The sequence below is a fragment of the Rutilus rutilus genome (genome assembly GCF_951802725.1).
Source record: "Rutilus rutilus genome assembly, chromosome: 2".
NCBI classification, from domain to species: Eukaryota; Metazoa; Chordata; class Actinopteri; order Cypriniformes; family Leuciscidae; genus Rutilus; species Rutilus rutilus.
The window spans coordinates 48,551,436-48,575,085 of NC_140210.1; the positions used below are offsets into that span (position 1 = coordinate 48,551,436).

Below are 23,650 nucleotides of genomic sequence, written 5' to 3' on the forward strand. Positions count from 1 at the left end.
TCGTGTCAAATGATTTTGATTAATATGCGCGAGGGAGAGAGAGCAAGACAGCGCTCGTGTTGTTTGAAGACGTGAGAGTGCGCGCGCGCCCTGTCAAGCGCATCAGTCATTCTATTCTACATCACTCACCGATCAAATAAAGCTTTGGCGGCTGGCAAAAAAAAAATCAATGCAGGAAAACCACTGGATTGGTTATATAAAGTTGGATATAATGATGGTCCGGCCATCGCGTATCAGCGCACATAAGGTACACACTGTGAAGTAATTTGCAAACGGTTTTTAGAGAAATGAAAACAGGTCGCAGCACAACCATTATTTGCACTCACACAAATGCTTCCAAATATATTTCTAGGTCGCACAGATTAAATTTGAACCAAAATGGTCGCAATTTCGAGCCTTGATATAATTAACTTAATGTAGTATAATTAATATTACAATCAACCCACCTGTTCATAACTAAACTAAACATACATACATGCATGCATGCATAGGAAAAATGGTGAGTGATAGAATGGAACAGGAAACATGGAACTATGGAAAAGATCAATTTAACTATGAAAAGAACCATCAGCTTATCATTTTCAGTCCCCAAAGACATCAATCCGAAGAAACAGCAGTAGAGAGCCAGAAAAAGAGAGAGCAGGGATGCAAACAGCGTGCTTTTCGGCGCCTCCCGCTTTTTTCAAGTCAGTTTGGGTGACAAAGTCATCTGAAACCATTCCATAGCTTAATGTGAGGGACAGGAGTCTAGTTACATCATTAAAGTTTACGGAAACTTGTTTTCCCTCCTCTGCGGCTGTCAACCATTCAGTAACGTTATTCAAACAGCGGGCGCGCCTCTTCCGGTTACAGCAGGATGCATGGTAAAACTCTCTCCAATATGATATATTCACATTATAATGCTTGATCTGTAGAGAAAAGGCTGTTGATTTGCATAAAATGACTTTATTTTGTTGGAGTTTGTTGCTATTTTTTATATTTTCATATTATCATGGTTTTGCGCACTTAAAGATTATTAAAAGCCTATATTTTTTTATACTTAGCCTGCTCAATACATTCAAAATAAGCAATTTAATTGTGTATTATTTCTGTGTAGTGTAGCATATAGGCTATATAAATATATACACTTCTGAATTCTTGACATTTCATATATAAATATAAAATTGTGAAATGTATCATTGCCTGATTGAATTTTATAATAGTAATATTATTTGTACAATTTATAATACTATTTGTTTTTATTAACATGTTTATATTTTATAAAATTACTCTGCAGATTTTTTCAAGAATTACTTTTTGCTGCTGATTTATACACTCACTAAGTTTAATAAAAATACATAATACATTTATGTAATTTTTAAAGGTGTTAACTGTAATCTTACACTGCAAAATGAGAACTTACAAAGGATTAAATTCATCACAATTATGTAAGTATCTGGATATCTGCCGTGGGGCGAGGGCTTTGATAACCTCTCTCTTTTTTGACCATACATGTGTTTGCATCCCTGAGAGAGTCACTGTGAATTTGTCTCTAATAAAGCCTGAGAAAGGCCCCACCTCTCCGGGTTTGCTTGGCCAATGAGAAGGGTGGAATTTCCTAGCAGGAAAATTCCTCTGTGGTTGATTTATGAATCTTTGTTTTAAGCTTGCTCATTTGCATGTGCAGCTGGATTGGTTTCTGATGAAGAAACTAGGAAAGATTCTTGTAATACTAATATGTTGCACAGCTCTCGACATATCATGTACACAATCATTTCAATCTTTAAAGTACCAATTTATAGAGACCAAACATGCTATAGGTGACTATTGATTCTATTGTAAAATACACAGCACCAACAAAATAATAGTATTAAAAGACATTACACAAGAGAGTAAATCATTCACAAAATGTTCTGGGATGCATGCTCATTATTTCTATATATATATATATATATATATATATATATATATATCAGTTCATCGATAAATGAATGCAGGGAAGTCTATGTTATGTCTGTAGGCCTTGGGGCCTTGTTCACACTGCTAAGAGCCATAAAACTAACTTATCCCTCATGTGGTGTTCGGGTCATTTTGACCCGGAGAAGATTTTCTTTTTCCTGAAAATACTAGTTAATGTTATCGCTTTGGACTGAAACTTAGTGACTTTTTTCACAAATGGTATAACTACTTCTGAAATGTTTTGTGACAATTTTCTTAATTTTTTTAGGGGGGGTTTTGTCACCTTGTCACTCTTGTGGTGTTCCCGGTCAAAAATGACCGGACTACAAAAAATTGCTTATAAATCACTCATTATGCAATATTATCACCCAATATTGGATTCAATCTTTTTGTCCACTTGTTCTCTTTCAATTAGGACTGGTTTTATATTTCTATTTGCATCTGATTAATCGTAGGCCTCATTTATTTGATAGTAGGCATCTCAATTTTTGAGTAAAAAAAAACATTATTTTTGAATAATTTTGGAAAAATAAAAGAAAATCTGAAGAAAATTGCCACTGTTGATCACACTAGTCTACTTTAATTTTTCACCAGGAATTTTGTTTTGAAAAACTTATTTTGTACAATATGGCACAGAGTTACACTTGTGGTGTTCCACTGGGCCATTGAGGGCCATTGTGGGCCATTGTTTCAATGGGCCATTGAAAGTAAATGGGAGAGACCAATGCATCCAATGAATGGAACAACACAAAATATGTATCATTTTAAAGCTTAGAATCTCAGCTTTTTAATGCATCTAATCACTTTGATCAACTCCTAACGACTGCTGAGTTATCACTCTAAAACTGAGTGTACCCCATGCAAGCGCCACCTAGCTGCGAAATAAATAATCATAATATTTTTCAAAACTATTACCTTGATCAACTTAAAATAGGTGTCATTTGAAAGCTTAGAGTCTGAAATGTACGATGAATGTAGCCAATTTGATAAACTCCTAAGTAGTGCCGAGTTATTTGCTGATAATTAGAAGAAAAAAAAAATCATAATTTATAAACTACTTTTTTGTATTACATTCAGCAATATGTCAAATACATCATACAGCTCAGATAGTCCTGTGTCATATGTCATTTGAAAGGTCTCAATGAGTAGAATACAACAAACATAATTGTTTCAGGCTTTTTACTAAACTTGAGCTAGGTTTTTCTAAAAGAAGCCCTTCAAGAGACCCATGTGTAAACCATGTATGGATTCTAAATTTTAGACACATTTCCGCTCGTAACTTCATGAAACATGCTCCGATTGTGGAAAATGACACATCATTATTTACAGCAGATGCTTACAATTAAAATGAGTCCATACTCAACATAATCCATCACTCAGAACTAAAGATATTCCTCATGGAGTTCTAACACAAAAAAAATACCACAGACGCACACTCACGTAGCCAATCAAGGTAGCTTAGACTTGGCCTTTTTACTCGTATCTTCATGAAACATACATCGATCATGAAAAATGGCACATCGTTATTTACAGCAGGAGCTCACGATTAAAAAGAGCTCAAACTTAATATATTCCATCAATCAGATCTAAAGATATTCCTCATGGCGTTCTAACACAGAAAATACCACAGACGCATCTAGCCAAGTATATACTCATGAAGCACTCACGTTTGGTTTTCGCTCATAACTTCACGAAGCATGCACAGATCGTAGAAAACTGTACATCATTATTTTCAGCAGACTATCATGATTAAAAACAGCCCAAACTCAGCATAATCCATCACTCAGATCTAAAGATATTCCTAATGGAGTTGTAACACACAAACCCCAACAGGCGCACACAGAGCCTTGAATATAGATGTAGCCTAGCACTTATGTCGCGTTTTAACTCATAACTCAATGAAGCATGCATAAATTGTGGAAAATGGCACATCATTATTTACATGAGATTGTTAAGACTAAAAAGAGCCCAAACTCACCATAATCCATCACTCAGATCTAAAGATATTCCTCATGGACTTCTAACACATGTCTCTCCCATTCACTTTCAATGGCCAACTGAAACAATAGCCGCGTTTCCACTGTCGGGCCAGGGCCGGGCCGTGCTAGTGCGTGCCAGGGCCAGTCGCGTTTCCACTGTCACTTCCGGGGCTTGATCGGGGCTTACTCGGGGCCAACGGCCAGGATTTCTGGCCCGTCGAATACCTTGGGCCAAAGCGGGCCAGCTCGGGCTAGAGGAGTGGTTACCAACAGAGGAGGAGTTTACCGTTGGGAGACGGCAGCGCCGGATGATTCTGTCAGCATTTAAGACTTAAAAATAAAATAATTTAAATCGCGTTCATGTTTGAATGCCTTCTGTTTGTGATGCAAAAGACTATGCGTGCTAGCCGTTACCATAGTAAACATAGTAAACGCTTGAAGATACGCATAGTAAAAAAAACAACATAGCGAACGCTTGAAGAAATCAGACCAATCTTAAAGGCTATCACAGTCATGTTTTTATTTTATCTGTCATAGTCTCTTTAAACCGGACTATCAAAAAATAAAGTAACTTTTTTTTTTCGGGAGCTTCCTCTGTTTCTCTGACTGAAAATATCTGTATGGGAGTCGAGAGAGTGCTAAAGCTCCTCAGGTCGTATGGCATATATTTGTAGAAATTATAATTTTTTCTAAATGTGATGTAAATATGTCCTGTAACTAAGTTACCAGATAAAGAAACAGACGCGACTGAAAAAGTAAGTGTGTCCTCTTTCTTTTGTGAAATAGACCTAACGGTAATTTATTTCTGCGTGACTAATGTGCAATCTTTACATAATTTTGACATAAATTAATTCATTATGATCAATGTATCACTTTTTATTGTAAACCTGTGGTAAAACATCGATGCTTGGGTTTTAAATATTCAAGTAGCTGCTAAACAAACAAACAAAAAAGCTAGCAAACGGCCGCTTTTATCGTGTTTGTTTTCAACGCTGTTTCCAGTGATTTCTGATTAGTTTTCTGATAAAACTTCCATTTGTTGGTGAAATGATGGGTTACTGTGACGTTGTCCCAGAGAGGCGTGTTACGGGCGTGTTTTAGTGAAGCGCTGGGGAGCTCCTGGCCCGACAGTGGAAACGCATGCCCGGTGCTATTGGCCCGAGGCTATTAGCCCGGCACGGCCCGTTTAAAGCCCTGGCCCGGCCCTGGCCCGACAGTGGAAACGCGGCTAATGGCCCTCAATGGCCCAGTGGAACACCACAAGAGTAACTCTGTGCCATTTTGTACAAAATAAAAGTTTTTCAAAACAAAATTCCTTGTGAAACATTAAAGTAGACTAGTGTGATCAACAGTGCCAATTTTCTTCAGATTTTATTTAATTTTTCCAAAATTATTCAAAAATGTTTTGTTTTTTACTCAAAAAATTAGATGCCTACTATCAAATAAATGAGGCCTATGAATAATCAGATGCAAATATAAATATAAAACCAGTCCTAATTGAAAGAGAACAAGTGGACAAAAAGATTGAATCCAAGATTGGGTGAAAATATGGTATAATGAGTTTTTTTGTGAAGGAAGACAAACAAATTTTTGTGAAGGAAGACAAGCATGTGAAGTTTAGGCCTATCTGGTTTCAAACTGAAGCGAAACACTGTCTGAATGTTTCCTGAAGAACTGAAAACCTCCTAAATGCTCCTAAAAGTATGATTTACTGCTACAAATTGATAACGGTCAGATAAGTATGATTTAATCCATGCTAGTGCAATTCCACTAATGCCAACATAATTTTCAAGTCTATTTAAAAGAATGTTGTGGTCAATAGTATCAAATGCAGCACTAAGATCGAGTAACACTAATAGCGAGAGACAACCACGATCGGATGATAAGAGCAAATCATTTGTAACTCTAACGAGAGCAGTCTCAGTACTATGGTACGGTCTAAATCCTGACTGAAAATCTTCACAGATATCATTTCTTTCTAAAATGGAACATAGTTGTGAAGATACTGCCTTTTCTAGTATCTTTGACAGAAAGGGTAGATTTGAGATCGACCTGTAATTGACTAATTCTGTACAATCAAGTTGTGTTTTTTTTAACAAGTGGTTTATAGCCAGCTTAAAAGGTTTTGGTACATATCCTAATGACAAATATGAATTAAAGGCACAATATGTAACTTTTTTGCTTTAAAAATAGCAAAAATCACTATATGTTATATATATTTTTTTTAGTTGTGTACTTACATTATCCCGACTTTTTCCAACAACTTTCAAACCAGGAGAAATTTGTAATTTAATTCGAAGACACGTCACATTTCTTTATTTCCGTTTTGTTGCCCTCAATGGCGTCATATCCGCGTTTTCCCTGGTTTCCGCTCGTACTGCCATAGCAACCAGAGCCCTCTGATAGTAACCAAGGCGACAGACGTGGACAACTGTGTAGTTCGTAATGTCTGTCTGCACGCTGTTGTTGTTTCGTTCAAACATTATAGACCATGGCAAGCAGACTTTGGATAAAAAAGAAGAACTAAAACGAGAATCAATATCAGCGCGGTGTTTGAGATGCCGAGAGCTCCACGTCCGAGACTTCAACCGCTCCTACATGTACTTTATTAAACAGGTGAGCACATTTACATTAAACTAATCAATGTTATATAGTTCAACAATGATAAAATGTTAGAATAGGCCTATGATCTGTATGTTATTCTAATGTTGATCTAGCTTACTGCTAGTCTCATACAGACAAACTAACAGAATAACATACATTTAAACACATTCAAATGCAGTTTAGTGTGATAGTGTAATGTTAGACCAAGTGAAACAGCGCTGCGTTACCTCACAAGTTTAATTTGTCTAATAAACTGACCTGTGAGTTGTAATTCTGCACTTGCATGTACACTCAAAAAAATAAATTGTTGAACGAACATGATTTAATCGTAGCACCCATTATGCATCTAATCAAATCAAGTAAACTTGGAAAGCTTTGAATATTTTATTTGAACACAATATTGATTTGTAGATTAAACATGATTTTAATATGTCAATGCAACTTCTCTACAACTAATTGAATCAAAATGTTTGTATTGTGTTAGACTAATCAAATTTATTCTCATTCACTCAAAGCACTTCCATTCAACAAAATTCTGCCTTGTTACATCAACTAGTTAATGTCTTGTTCATGTATGGTTTTGGTAGTTTAATGAATATCTATCTTTTTGTTTCAATTAGATTTGTTTTAGATGACGGCACTAAAGCCCAATTTATACTTCTGTGTCGAACTCACGCCGTAGCTACGTCATAGGCTGTGTGTAGCGCGCGTACCCTTCGGCGTACCCTGACGTGCACCTCTCCAAAAATGTCACAACGCGTCAACTCTACGCGGATGCAAGCGCTGTGATTGGTCTGCTAGGATCGCTCCCTGGGGTTTCACATGCTCCCTCTGCATGTGTAATTGCGCGTCAACGTGGACAACGACGCAGAAGTATAAATGAAAACCAACGCGTAGTCTATAGCGTAGAGACTCCGGCGTAGGTCCGACGCAGAAGTATAAATCAGCCTTAAAGGGATAGTTCACTTTGAAATTAATTTTTGATATGTTTTAGCTTACCTCAAGGGCATCCAAGATGTAGGTGTCTTTGTTTCCGCAGTAGTTTCAATTTTGATATTTTTAGGTCAAACCGTTCTTGTCTGTCAGTCATATAATGCAGGTCTATGGTCACTGGCTCAAAACACAAGCACAGAGTCCAAATTAAAACAATTCCCCATCGTCCAAATTAAACAATTCCCCATCATAAGTACACATTGATGGCCTAAGACACGAAACGAGCGGTTTGTGTGAGAAAACGAACAGTATTTATATCGTTGTTATCTCTTGAAAACAGCACACGTCCAAATGATCTGAGGGCGCAGGCGGGTATAGATATATACATAGATGTCGCCTTGGCTACGGTTTCGTTCCAATGAACTGCAGTAGCCTAGGCGACATCTAGTGTATACATCTATACCCGCCCGCGCCGTCAGATCATTTGGACGTGTGCTGTTTTCAAGAGATAACAACGATATAAATACTGTTCGTTTTCTCACACAAACCGCTCGTTTCGTGTCTTAGGCCATCAATGTGTACTTATGATGGGGAATTGTTTAATTTGGACGATGGGGAATTGTTTTAATTTGGACTCTGTGCTTGTGTTTTGAGCCAGTGACCATAGACCTGCATTATATGACTGACAGACAAGAACGGTTTGACCTAAAAATATCACAATTGAAACTACTGCGGAAACAAAGACACCTACATCTTGGATGCCCTTGAGGTAAGCTAAAACATATCAAAAATTAATTTCAAAGTGAACTATCCCTTTAAGCATGACATTACCAAAACTTCAGTAATCTATAAAAAAAAAGTACAGAAAACATGCAAACAATTTAAAAAAATTATTTTATTTTATTTGAGCTCAGGTTCAAACAGTATATCAGTCCAAATAACAGAGCACAAGCCTGTGCAATACTACTCATTTCACTGAGGACTTCCACATCTTCAATTATGACACCAATGTCTGCTGGGTAATTGTCAGACAGCGCTCCCCCACAGTTTGCTCCAAGGTACTTTGTGACTCAATGTCTGAATCCTGTGGGACGAAATACATGAAAGATCACAAACAAAAATTAGCTCAAATATTAATCACAAGAATTGCACATTATACACTCATGGCCGCTTTATTAGGTACACATGTTAAGTAAACGTCAATCCGATACAGGAAAATTTATTCTACATTTACAAGGTTATAATTTCTCAGGTTTTAAGTTGAAACTGTCAGAAAGGTGATAATTCTACTATGTTTATTATTGAGGTCACAGTGGGTGCTGGGCTGTCATTGCAGTGCATTATATTATAAGATTGTTATAATTTATTTGGCCACCATATTTAAAATGAATGAGGTGGCTAAAACATTAGAACCATCTTAGAATATAATGCACTGCAATAAAACAAAAGCATGCATTTACAGTTTCTGATGTCATTTCTTTTTTATGTAAATTAAGCCCCAAGAGAGCTCAACCGATACGAATTTAAAAAAAAAATTGACTTAGTGCATCAACCAATTCACATAAGAACTTTGTCATGGTGTACCCTCAGTTTCCTATAAATTAACAATTTGTCCAGCTCAGATATTTGACAAAGTTATGTGTTCTCTTATGTCACATGTTTGTTGTAGCGAATAGGGAAAAACACGGCCCAAGTACAGATTCAATGGGCTTTTGAAGCTGTATTTTCTCATCAACTCACCATATATGCCTTCACTAGTTTTTCAGGGTCTTCTTTCAAGTAGGTGCACAGAGACTTGATGACACAGGCTCTTCGGGTATGCAGTGTCATCCTGTGGGGTGGGGACAAGATTAACTCAAACTTAAATTTAAATATACACAAACATAATGATTGCCGCTTACAAAACAATGGTATAGTTTATAATGCTCGAGTAACTTGTACCTACAACTCTCCTTTGCAACACACTGCCACATACATGTCCCTGAAAGAGAAAGAAAAGGAAAGTTCAGTAATCAAGGATAGTTAGTTGTACATTACTGTGAGTGTTAAGAAAAACTACTTACCATGTAAAAAAGGTGAGGTTCACACCAGAAGAGCAAGGGGCCAGCCGCCAGCTTTATATTGTGATGCATTTCTTTTTTGTATGAAGAAAAGGAACATTTTCACTGTGAAAAAAAGAAGTGTCTAAAAGTTAATCTGCAAAACTGCAACTTATTTACCCTAATGTATATGCTAAGGCCAGAAAACAGAAAAACACATAACACAAGCAGTATTCTCCTAATTTCAAAGACTGACTTTAAAAACTGGGCCAAAGAAAATACCACTACTTGCTGTTGTTACTAAATATCAAGTGTTTTACTTATATTAATAACCATATTCCCTGAATAAAACCATGCAAACCTATTCCATCATGACTTTAATTATAAACTATTCCTTTTGTTAGGACATTTCAAATGTATGGTCGACTGCATCATAGATTTTACTTGACAATTTTTGCATACTGTATTCAATAAACTGGGTAGCATGTGGCATTTTGGAACTATGTTTGAAAAGACAGAAATGTCTAGTTACAGAACGTTTAAAGTAATATTTTTTCTGATATACACATGAAGGGCCAGGCCAATATTAGTTAATTTAGATAATAACAACAACAGTCCCTCCGTTGGCACACTCTCAGCAAAATCTCAAAAGAGAAATAAATAAAGCTCTAAACGTTAACATGAAAGGAGAGATGAGAAGTGCACATTGATCATTCAACATTAACTTCTGTTGTTTCTGATGTAACCGATAGATTACGTAAATATACCCCGGGTATGTCGTAAAAATGCCACATTAGGCATAAACCAGCTAACGTCACACTAACTTACAAACAGAAAAAAACGAGTGCATGGTGTGTTCGACTCTGCATTCACTTTATCTCCTGTTTTACCCTCCCATGGTTGAGGTAGAGTTCAGGTTTAACGTGGGTTATGTAGTAAATAGTTAGGCGCGTAGCTAACATTGAATTGTGACAGAAATGCACCAAATTGTAGCGCATATATTAACGTTAAGGTGAAACTCGTATCGACGAAGACACATGATTGAACCCAACATAGCCTATGCTTCAAGTATAGGAAAATAAACCTGCAGAAACATCGCCACAGTGTCTAATAACTTATTTTTAATCTATAATCCCACAGTATTAATTACAAACAGGTACATATCAAGTACTTACCCTCAATATCAAGGATGCAGAACAATTAGACCGCTCACAAAACTCCACTTATAGCCGTCTCTGGACTCGCGTGTGCCCGAACTTCCCGCCGTAGTGCTGAGCATGCGCAGTGACTCACCAGAGAGAATTGTTGATATGAAGCGCTTCAGTCTCGTTGAATCAACAAGTGCTGATCTAATTCATTTAATGATTTCTTAATTTAGTTACAAGTAACAAGAATGAATCATTTAACAGAAGTAAACTCGTTATATTCTTATTAATCAGACATATTTGTATCATGCAAATCAAGCAAGTGGCTTGTTGACTTTTTTGAGTGTAGTTCGGTAAAATGAAATGTCCATATTCCTTTTATATCCGCGTGACTCGCGTCGCGTGTGGAGCTGATAGCTGTCTCTTAGCAATCCCGAACTGCTTCATATCACAGTCATGATAAAAACATCAATGTATTTACTCATCCATAAACATTATTAGATTGGTCGGCTTGACGTTGACGACAAGATCCATAATTCTTAGCAAATGTTGCGTCATCAAACTACGCCTTTGTTATTGTAAGAGGTTACATGTAAAAATTACATAGTGTACGTTTAATGGTATTAAGAAGAGGATCTATGACCTCTGGAAGCATCTCTTTCAGTAGCTTAGTCGGGATAGGGTCTAACATACATGTTGTCGATTTAGATGATTTAACGAATTTAGTGAATTCTTCCTCTTCTATTAGCCTGGTAATACTTCTCTTTGCTTCGTAGAGAGAGTCTGGAGTTCCGTAATAGAAAAACGTTTTCTTTACCGCCTGGGGTCGCTTGTCTGAAGTTTAAAATCATTGGTTACCCGTAAGCCAATCACATAACGTTTGGTTATGGCGTGTTATACGCATGCTCAGCCGCATCTAACTTCCACTGTAAACACATGTATGATGTATGATTGAAAAAAAAGCAGATCTAGCAGCTTTTAAGGCCTCTCTGTATGCAGTCGTGCTCTCTTTCCATGAAATGCGAAATATCTCTAGTTTTGTTTTTTTCCAGTTTCGCTCCATTTTTCTGGCTGCTCTCTTAAGGGCCCGAGTGTGCTCGCTGTACCACGGCGTTGGACTATTTTCTTTAATCTTATTTAAGCGCAAAAGAGCAACTGTGTCTAAAGTGCTGGAAAAGAGAGAGTTAAAAGTTTCTGTCGCAATATCTAGTTCTTCTAGGCTATCTGGGACGCTGAGATGATGAAACTGATCAGGAAGTTTATTAATAAAGCAATCTTTAGTGGCAGAAGTGATAGGTCTAACATATTCAATAGTCTGGCTGCAGACTTGCACTTGCACTCTCAGACACCAGCACTTCCTCTACCTGTGACGTCACTTGCAATCGACACAAATTAAATTTTCCCTTTATTAATATGAATAAAACATGAAATCATTAAACATTAATATTTTTTAGCCAACTAACAATATCAAAATAGGTTATTACAGACTATAAATGTATTTAAATTTTTTTTTAAATAGTTGTATTCATGTATACATTGAATAGACATTACAGAAAAAAATTAAATCAACCATGAATTGTACCAAGAACATCATTTTGTTTAGTGAAAAACATTACACTAAAATGATAAAGTATTTTTTTTAACTACTGTTGGGTCAAGGTTTGCTGACAGGGGGGACGGCTCCTTGAGCTTCCCCTATCTGATGCCAGGTTGAACCACCGGATTACATGTTTTGTAATGTCGTCATCGGTGGTGGCACGGGAGACATGGCTCTTTCTCACAGCACCTGTAATACATAAGCAGATTTTCATTACATGTCATGAAATCACATTGAAGCTACCAGGTTGTTGTTTTTTAGAGGATAGACAATTCTTTTTTTTAACTTAAAATATTGTCAAGTCGTAACAGGGTGAAAGGCACTTCTGCCTCCGCTTTGCGGTACATTATCTGCTATAACCACGCTATGTAAGATTGCCAGATCGGGTCGCGTTTCTTTAGTTCTAATGAGACATAAGAAAACTACAGACTTTAATAGACTCCCTAAAGAATTTGGCACAAACACAAACAGAAGCTCAACTAAAATGATTAAGTGATTATAATTAAAAACCTCACAACACCCACCCCTGTCGGTGACACACACACACACACACACACACACACACACACACACACACACACACACACACACACACACACACACACACACACACACACACACAGTATCATATAATATTAATTATTTTTTTGAAAGAACATTACATGGGGAGGTGGAACTGTCAAAATGTAAACAAAAATGGACATGTTATACCAGAAATTCAGTGAAAAAAGTAAGTTAGGTAACGTTAGGCCTAACATGATAATATCTTGCCTGACATTTTAACGTTAACGTTACTGGAGGGGAGAAAATACGCGCTCAGGGTGTGATAAAAATCCGGACAGCTAACGTTAATTAAATCACCTAACCTCCCAGAGAGAAAGAATATACCATCCAAATAGCTTTTTACTCAAAGTTATTAATTATCAAATACATTTTTACTCAAATCTACGCTAATGACAATTTGCTAACTTGGTTTGCCACAGTCATTTCAGAAATAAAATCATCGGTATGTTGAACGGTGTTGATTTAAAAATCTTGCTTTCCCCTGTTGTTTAATTTCATGGAAACAGACACCAGTGATTTTGCCAAGAGATCTCTTATTTATTTGGTTTATAAAACATAGGAGGAAGAGACAATGGACCAAGCTAAGGTCTAATTCAGCTTCTCAGTCATCTTCTCTACATTTCCATCTCTTCCTGATATTCGGACAAAAGGGCTTGGTTTTTATATCCCTGACCAAGGAAAAAAACTACACCATAGGAACACATACATTCAGCAGAAGAACATATGGTTTCCATTAACGTTGGAATGTATTCCCCTTATACTATGCTTGATGAAAAACTGCATATACATTTCAGTCCAGCAGCACACTCAAGTCCAAAGTCTCCCAAAGTCTCTCCCACATATTCACAAAATACAATGAGTACAAATAATTATGAATGTATATAAAGAGTATAAAAGAGATACATAATACTACTGATTATGAATATTAATAAAAGGTAATTAATGATGGTAAAGGTACATTAAATGGTGAAATTTGAATCTTCAAACGGTATGACCGGTAATGTTTTACAGCTAAGTAACTGTACAAATAAAGCATAGTTTAACCATTCTTACCGTGCTCTGTGCTTGTCGACCTGCCGGTTGTAGCTTTTCCACAGTGCGGAGAATGATTCTGTGACGATGGCGACAGTTGAAATTAGGCGCGTTTGGTCAGCGGGTCCGCCCAGCGTCTGTAGCGAGTCCGCGAGGTGACAGTGCGCAGGAGGCGGGGCACATGTTAAGGCACGTCCGAAGTGCAGATCCGTATGTGATCCGTTCTGGGTCCGCCGATTAAAACCGCAGATGGGGCCGATCCTGGAGGCGGGGCTGATCCTGTTAGCGCAGCGAAAACGAATCTGACAGTCATGGGCCTTTCACACAGGACGCGGTATGCGCGGCACTTGCCGCTGGGTTCAGCGTTGCCCTTCAGATACAACGCGATTTTATATACTTTAATATCTGAATCAAAACAAGAATCATGAAGTCAGCTCTTTTTTAGAATAAAACATTTATTCAAACATTAAACCTGAAACTAAAAAACAAATTATATACACAGTACTAACCGTTCATCCATTTTGATTTCCGTGCTTGTTTGGATCCCCCGATTCTATTGGACGCGCTGGTAATCGTCACAGAGCGCAGCGGCAAAAGTTGAACTATTTTGAACTTTGACCGCGGCGTGCGCGTGAGCTTTTATCATTTTCCAATGATGCGCACCGCTGCGCTTGCGCTTTGGTCGACGCAGCAACAAAACGTCCTTGCGCGGCGCAGGCCATTGAAATGAATGGGTTTTATAGCGCAGCGCGGCGCATACCGAGTCCTGTGTGAAAGGCCCAATCAGGCGGATCTGGCGGCTTGAGGGCGGGTCCGCCACGGACTCCTTTGCTGTGTGGGAAAGCTTTAATAGCTTTTCAAATCTAATGATTGTGGTTACATACATCTTCCTAAACTCCATTTTAAACGTTTAAGAGATATGAGTGATGCAATACCAAAATACTAGGCTGTCTAAAATAGGCGGAAATTAATCTGCACACAAAGTCGGCGGTTGCGTTGAGCCTTTTGACAAGAGAAAAGGCTTCAATTATAGTTAACCAAAGCTAACGACGGTGGTTACATACATCTTCCTAAACTCCATTTTAAAGGTTTAAGAGCTATATGAAGCAGAACAAAAAACGACGAAGTGACTGTCTAATGGCGAAAATTAGCCTAATCTGCACGCACTTACCTTCATGGCTCAATTCCTACTACTGCACCGAAGCATTACAGCTATGGATTTTTAACAAAACAGGCCTACTGAAATGTATCTAACCTAACTATTTTCACTCGTTATTGTCTAAAAAACATACAGAGTTATCCAAAGATAATGTTAGGCTTAACGTTACTTGACACCAGTAACTTAGACAGCCCTTTTTTCTCCCATAAATTAAAACCTTGCTACTTGGGGTATTTTACATGCACAATGACAACTTCGAGTCAGTAAAATAATAAAAAAATTAAATTAAATTAATGCTGGTATCCAAAACATTTAATTCAATTCAAGTATTATATTAGATACATTTTAAAACTTCAATGCACACGTATAATAAGCCTAGTAATTAGTAGACATTTAAAATACATCAATAACTGGTATCATAGTTTAACACAGATAGAATCAGAGTTAAGGCTTGCTTTACGTGTTGCTCGACGAGGATTTCTTAATCTTTGCGACTTTCAATCCTGAGGAGATAAAATGCCGCAGGCTCCCGCCGCGGAGTGAAGAATTGGTGGAGTTACGAGGATTCTCAGACAGTTGAAGTGTCCAATGGAGTTAAGAGAGTTGCTCTCTAGCTATTTTCAACACTTTAGATTGGTTAATAATTTGTAAAAAATAACATAACAACATGGGGACTGACCAATAGCATCGATTTGTGAAAAAAATATGAAATTGACAAAATTTGGACAAGGTTTCTGCCAGACAGCGACGATATATATATATATATATATTTATTTGTATATATACTTACAGAAACGATTTCTGAACGACATTGGGAGCTGTTCTCAATCCGACACGAACCACACTATGCGTCGATTGCAAGTGACGTCACTTAAGTTGCAGAGGAAGCGCTGGTGTCTGAGAGTGCAAGTCTGAGAGTGCAAGTGCAGGTCTGCAGCCAGACCCTTCTCAACATATTTGTTACACGGAGTCGGCTTTGCAGCCATTGGCTAAATGAAGTTTACACGAGACTAGATAATGATCTGAGATGTCCTCGCTCTGCTGCAGAATTTCAACGGCATCAACATTGATTCCGTGTGATAATATTAAATCTAGAGTATGATTACGACAATGAGTAGGTCCTGACACGTGTTGTCTAACTGCAATAGAGTTAAGAATGTCTTTAAATGCCAATGCATCTTTTTCGTTATCTACATGTTTATTAAAATCACCAACAATTATCTGCAACCAGTACTAACTCTGATAGAAAGTCAGCAAATTCATTGATAAAGTCTGTATGAACTCAAAAAAATACTATGTTAGCTTTAATTAACTTTTTTTATGTCAAAACGGCTGTGACTAGGTTACATTTGGATTTATGTAACATTATTTCAATTAAGTTAATTACATAAGTTTAATCCAATGCCCTTTAGTTGAATAAGTTTAACAGTCTTAATTTTGTCCAAAACAATTCAGTTAATTACGTTCAATTATCCTAAAATTGTGTTGTTGAATTCAATTTTTACCCTTAGATGGGTTTGGAAGCTTTTTGTACCCTTATTCGTGGAACAGACACAGTCTCTATATAATGATATCTAGGTGAAATGTGATGGGATTTATCCAGGTTTTTTACGGAGGTGGTAAAATCCTAATAATAAGGTAATTAAATGTTATTTTTCGTAGATCATCAGCTTAATGTGTTTCTGACATTCTTTGTGGGTGGAACTTGGTACCCCCCTGAAGAAATTTTTGTACATTTTAAAGATAAATTCATTAATCTGGTGCACTTTGAGTCACCCGAATCCACTGTTAAAAATAAATAATCCGCCCGCAAACCACCCATATTCTTTGATTTAGATATCTGCATCTGATTATCACATTACAATTATTCAAATTCTCAGTGTTAAGCATGATAATATGTTAACATATCACACTGAAGTTGGCTAATTCAAAATTAACATTTATTTAAAATAAAACAGTCATTGCGTCTAAAATGTATGTTTAGATTTGAACTCTTTGTTTATTGAACTGTTATGAAATCAGTCTCGGATTCAATCTTGATGGCATTCAGGAAAACAGCTCCCTGGTCGTGTGTAGCCAATGCTATATATTGTTTCTTAACTATAATAGGCTATGTCAGTGGTTCTCAACCTCGCAGGGACCCCCTGACAGGCCAGGTTTCTGTTTTAACCCTGAAATGGCACACCTGATTCAATTAATTAAAGGCTTAATGAGTAGTTGACTAATTGATTAATTGACTAATTTCTACTCTTCCTACTCTAATAAATACTCATTAATTGAATCAGGTGTGCCATTTCAGGGTTAAAACAGAAACATGGCCAGTCAGAGGGTCCCTGCAGGAGAGGTTGAGAACCACTGGGCTATGTTATAAATAACAGTGCGATCCTCAACAGCGCAACTTTGTTACCGTTAGTAGTCTAAATTAGGTAACGTTAGGTCTATATTATTATCAACTATAGGCTATCAATCGCCACTTACATTAAATGAAATAAAACAGAATCATCCTCACGGTTTCCGTGATTCCCTAGTTTTGAAAAAAAAATTATAAATATATATATATATATATATATATATATATATATATATATATATATATATATATATATATATTTATTTATTTATATATATATATATATATATATATATATATATATATATATATATATATATATATATATAAATTGTTTTAATCAGGGCATTTGTCCGGATGGGCTACAATTCTCTCTCACTTTTCCCTTCAAAAGAAAAAAAAAACACACGTGTCCCGGACACAGTCTATGGTCCCAGACGCGTTACTGTCGAGTCCTGATATGTTTTCCTTGATTGGTTTTCTCTGAAGAGAATTACGTTGTTGAAAACGAAAGTAGAGTGACGCACGTTCATTGCGTTTTACCGTGATGAGAGTTCCGGGTCTTTATTAAACTCAACACAAAATTATTTAGGCTATCTGTCATCCACCTTCGATTAATTGGAATGGAATGTTTTTATTACTTGGCCCGCCCGACCGACCCACGGATTATCCGCGCAAAGTCCCAAATCATGTTTGTGCTCTAAGACTATGTGCCATATTACTAGAGAGAAGAGCAGCACCATCCCAGGAGGGATGAATACCATCTCTTTTCAACAGGTCAGGTCTGCCCCAAAAACTTTTCCAATTGTCTATGAATTCTATATTATTTTGTGGACACCACTTAGACAACCAGACATTGAGTGAGGACAATCTACTAAGTATCTCATCACTCCGGCGAACAGGAAGGGGGCCAGAGCAAATTAAAGTGCCTGACATCGTACTTGCGAGTTCACACACCTCTAACATTAATTTTAGTGATCTCCGACGTGCGGAGTCGAACATCATTAGTGCCGACATGAATAATGATCTTAGAGAATTTACGATTAGCATTATCCAGCTTTGATGTCAGGTTCTCTGGCTCCTGGCAAACATGTGACTATGGTGGCTGGTGTCTCTATTTTCACGTTCCATGTAATAGAATCGCCAGTAACTAGGGCACAATCAACAGGATTCACAGTGGGTGTTTCACTGAGTGGGGAGAATCTGTTTGATGTTGTAATCGGAACGGAAGAGCAGAGTTTTGTCCCGCGACTACAGCGCCTCACCGTCACCCAATTGCCTTGCTGCACGGGCTCTACTTCAGCTGGAACCAAACAATGTAAAGAGTTCACTAAGCTAGTCACATCCAAAGCAGTTTCTAAAGCCCTTGCATTCTTACTATCCTCGATTAACCCCCTGAGGTCGGCGGTCTCGCCGGCGATACCAGCTCGCTTTTTTTTTATCAGTGTAAAAGAAACTCATAAATACTCTGTTGACTTTGATTTTCCATAGGAGTTTCATACATCAATCGATTCTGTTAAATGTGTATTATTTTTGTGTATACTCACAATAAAAACAAAGTGTTGTGCTTTTCGTCAAATTAAGAAAAATAAACACGGAGCGCGATCTGCCTTCTCTCTGTCCGTGTAGTCCATTCTGAAACGCGTCCGAAAATGAATCATAACTCAGCGAATACTTCTCACACAGACGCGTGGTATATGTCTTTATGAAGCTTGAAATCTCTTCTTTTAAATGAAGTAATTAATATAAAAAACAAATGTTTTCAACTCATGTAATCCGTTTGAAAGCAAGGAGAGGTACCGTTTTTTCCTTCTGCCTCATTATCTCTATAATGAACCGAGGCCGCCCCGCCCCCGGCACTATTCACATGGTAAATAGTTTAGGTAATCTATGCTTCGCACCCGCCCCCCGATCAATGCCTTGAAAACAAGAAGTTTCATCAGATCAGATTCACTGATAGTTCATCGCGTTTAGAGAGGATGGCTCGTTTCTCCGGGAAAGACGCCCTTCAGATGATTCTGGACAGCGAGGAATAAGTCACCTTGGCTTTTCCTCAGAGGAAGATTGTAACTCAGACGACGAACGGCAGCATTTTCAAGAGCGTGTGGTCTAGTGGTAGAGCATTTGCCTAGCGTGTCAGTGGTTCTGAGTTCGAATCTGCACTCATATAGTTTTTTTTTTTTTTTTTTTTATCAAATCAGATTATGTTTATCAGTGGTTGTATATCAGGCAGAGACATGTTTGTGTGTATTTTGTTTTGTAATTTCACTGGAACGAAAAGAGAGTCTCCACAACGGATTGAAGTGTGCGTCCGAGTGAAGACTGCGCGAGCCTAAAACAAACACAGTATCCGCGTTTGACTCGCGGGAATCCACGGCGCAAACCTGTGAGGGGCTGTGTTTTCTCGAGCCCCATATCAGCTCGAGAAAACACAAGTTTATTCAGATCATTACTTGTTTACACCGTCTCGCAGCGCTGTGAGGAATAATAATAAGGGAAAATGTCCCTCAAAAGGTAGATGTAAACAAACTATTAAAAGGTAAATATAATTTTTTTCTTTAAATAATTTTTATTGTGTTTTATTAGTAACAAATTTGGGGAGAGGATAAATATTCCAAAACTGAAAATACAGTATGAGAATTAACTGCACAATTACTAGACATGTTTACCTTGGATATTATACAATTTGCAAGCACAATTTGTGAAAAAAAAAATGTATATAAAAAATATAAATACAATTTATTTTTGTGTATAAATATATACACATATATATGTGTGTGTGTATGCACATATATATATTTGTATAAGCAACGTATTAAACTGCAAATTAACATTTATATTCCTTATAATAAAAATGAAAGACCTATGTTACAGACATATGAAAGACAACATTTCGTTGATTAGTTTTGGATAGATTATACATTTTTACTGTAAAATATCTGCCACCTCAAATAAGCTTTTATTTGCCAATTTTTTGTCAAAAATAATCAAATAATCAATCAAATCCTTAACTTTGAAATATGTATGATAAAATGTATACTTTAGTTTTTACAAAGAAAGATTACACTTGAATTGTTGTTTATTGAAATATTTACAAGGTAGATGTAAACAAACTATTAAAAGGTAAATATAAGCCTTTTCTTTAAATAATTTTTATTGTGTTTTATTAGTGACAAATTTGGGGAGAGGATAAATATTCCAAAACTGAAAATACAGTATGAGAATTAACTGCACAATTACTAGACATGTTTTCCTTGGATATTATAGGCCAAATTGCAAGCACAATATGTGGAAAAATAAAAAAGAATTTAGATGCTTCCAACTGTTGCTCTTGCATTCTTGTGGCTCAGTGACTCACCTGAATGAATGGCTCATTAAGTATGCGGTCCTCAGGTGTGAACCACTAAATATGCATGATCTGTGACGCCCACTCGAATATTGCCTTTCCAAACAGAAAGTGCTTTGCAAAATTCAAATCAATGTATTGTGTTATGTGAAGGATTAGGCAGGGTGATTTTCACATCATTTTGAAGAAAAAACACTAGGCAATGACATCTATTAGACAAAAGTCTTATTGGCACATATTTAGTGTGTGTTTTGTGGTCTTATTTCAGAAACTTTAGTTTTTAGTTTTTTCAATAACCACGCATAAACATTATTCTCTCAAAAATGCAGACATGTACATTCTTGTTGCTCACATATTATGGTAGCCCTGTTTGTGCTAAATAGTGTGTAATTTTTTTTTGCCATTAATATGTTTATAAGCAACTGAAAAAAGCACAAATGTCAGGGCATGTCAGAACATCTCAAGGACCCCAAAAACACCTTAGACCCCAGAGGGTTAAAATTTGGATGTGTGTCTCTAGTTCTGAAATCTTCCCCGTCAGCTTGACTATCTCCCTGTATTTATCACATGTAAATTCTGTGCTGACAGAGAAGGATATGCTAAACATGATGCATGAGGTGCAAGTGACAATAAGAGGAGATGATGACATGACTTGCCGTGTTTGTTGACTGATCCTTCTCACATAAGTTGTTTGATGGACCCCCCTATCTGAGGGTTGTCCCCTCCTAAAAAATATCATTAAAATATGTGTATTGTAAATAATACAATGATATATACTTAAAATAATTGTTTAAGTAGTAAAACAATACAAATGCAAACGGTGCAACAATTTTTTTTTTTTTTTTTCACATTTTGAGTCCCCCTCCCTTGCCTCACAGTGCTTTGGTCCACTGCCTGCTCCCCTTTTACCTCACCAACAAGGTTTTTCAGTAGTTGTGAACCTCCAGTAAGTCAATGCTTTGTATGATTCACTTTAATTTTTTGACGGAGTTTCAACATCGATGCCTCCACTTCAATCAACTCCTTCTGGTCCATCATCTCGCCGTCAACCGAGATCATCCAGCAGGATGGTGGACCATAGTGTGCTAACCAGTCTACCCAGGTCTGCTAATGCTAGCTCTGTCTCCACTTTGGATTATACAACATCCGATCACTTTCGGGCAAAGGACTTTTTCTCCAGGATCTCATCAATGACCGCAAATATGACTTATTTAGTCTGACAGAGACCTGGCAGCAACCAAATGACTTTTCCCAGTTGAACGAAGCAACTCCCCCCGGGTTTGTTTACAGCTGTCAACCCCGCGCTACAGGTCGCGGGGGAGGTCTCGCGATAATCTATCGCGAGAGCTGGAAAGTCTCGCCTGTCTCTGTGCCACTTTACCAGTCATTTGAGTCTCTTGTCATTAAACTAAATGGTCCATCCCCTATCATTGTAGCCACTGTGTATCGTCCACCTAAGCCCAATTCAGAATTCATCAATGAATTTTCTGCTTTTTCTTACACTTATTTCACCTCTCTCCCCTAATGTTATTCTCCTTGGTGATTTTAACATCCATATTCATAATGGCAATAACTACCTCACAAAAGACTTTATATCATGCCTTGATAGTTTTGATTTGCAGCAGTTTATTAATTTCCCCACCCATTCAAAAGTTCATACCTTGGATCTACTTTGCTCCTCTGGTGTCACTCCTTTTAACTGTACTGCGTTTGACCTTCCCATCTCTGACCATAAACTTATCTCAATTAATGCTAAGGCGACACTGCTCAAAACGAAACTGTCACGTACAATCTCTTTTCGCAAAATCAAGTCCATTGACCCAGCAGCTTTAGACTCTGTTATTGCCAATCTTCCCAATATTGACTTCACATCCACCCCTGATGAACTGCTCAGTTACTACGATTATGGACTACACCATCTCCTCGATACCCTGGCCCCATTAAAAACACAGACTGTTTCCTTTTCTCAATCTGCACCCTGGTTTACTTCTGAACATCGTCAACTGAAAGCCAGAGGTCACCAACTGGAACGCCTCTATAGAAAAACTGGTTTGACCATCCATAAAAAAATGTTTTATACCCATTTACTTTCCTATAAAGATTCTCTTTCTACTGCAAAGTCCAACTATTATACAGATTTAATCAGATCAGGCTCTGGTAACTCTCAAGCACTTTTTTCACTGGTGTATAAAGCACTTCCACCTGATTCTCTCCCACTTCATTTTTACTCCACTGACTCCTGTAATTCTATTATGACATTTTTTACTACTAAAATTGATCTTATACATCAACAGTTACCCCCTCAGATCTCACCCCTCAAATCATCCTCTGATTTTCAAATAACTTCTTGTCATCTTTTCTCTGACTTTACCCTCCCCTCTGCTGCTGAAATCACCTTGTCCGCAAATCTAAACCATCAACCTGCCTGCTTGATCCTCTCCCGACTACACTGGTTAAAGCTTGCATTCACTCCCTGACCCCTCTTATAACTGCAATTATCCATTCCTCTCTTATCACTGGTATTGTTCCATCACCCCTCAAATCAGCTGAAATAACCCCCATTCTCAAGAAACCTGGAGCTGACCCCAGCAACTTCAACAAATTCCGCCCAATTTCCAACCTCCCCTTCCTTTCAAAAATCCTGGAAAAAACAGTTGGCTCTCAGATTCATGACCACTTCACCCACAATAGTCTCTATGAACAGTTCCAATCAGGTTTCCGTCTCATTCATAGCACCAAAACAGCTCTTGTTAAAATAACCAATGACCTTCTCACGACTGCAGACTCTGGATTTCTAACAATCCCCATCCTCCTGGACCTGAGTGCGGCTTTTGACACCATTTCCCACACCATCCTCATCGACCGACTAGCTCCCCTTGGATTATCTGATACACCCCTGCACTGGTTTAAATCATATCTTTCTGGCCGTACTCAGTTTGTACAACTTAAAACATTCAGATCCCA

At 37.5% G+C, this 23,650-nt stretch overlaps 1 protein-coding gene and 1 long non-coding RNA gene across 3 annotated transcripts in view; one reads left to right on the forward strand and one right to left on the reverse strand.

Annotated features, from left to right (window-relative positions):
- The window catches only part of LOC311283396 (complement C3-like), a 207,675-nt gene that overhangs the window by 127,071 nt on the left and 56,954 nt on the right, over positions 1-23,650 (forward strand). The gene's annotated exons all lie outside the window — the stretch shown is intronic.
- On the reverse strand, positions 8,224-10,980 carry LOC311283878. Its single transcript, XR_014626133.1, has 5 exons — positions 10,669-10,980; positions 9,518-9,619; positions 9,396-9,435; positions 9,195-9,285; positions 8,224-8,538 (listed from the first exon to the last, which is right to left on the reverse strand). It is a non-coding gene; the product is annotated as an uncharacterized lncRNA (long non-coding RNA).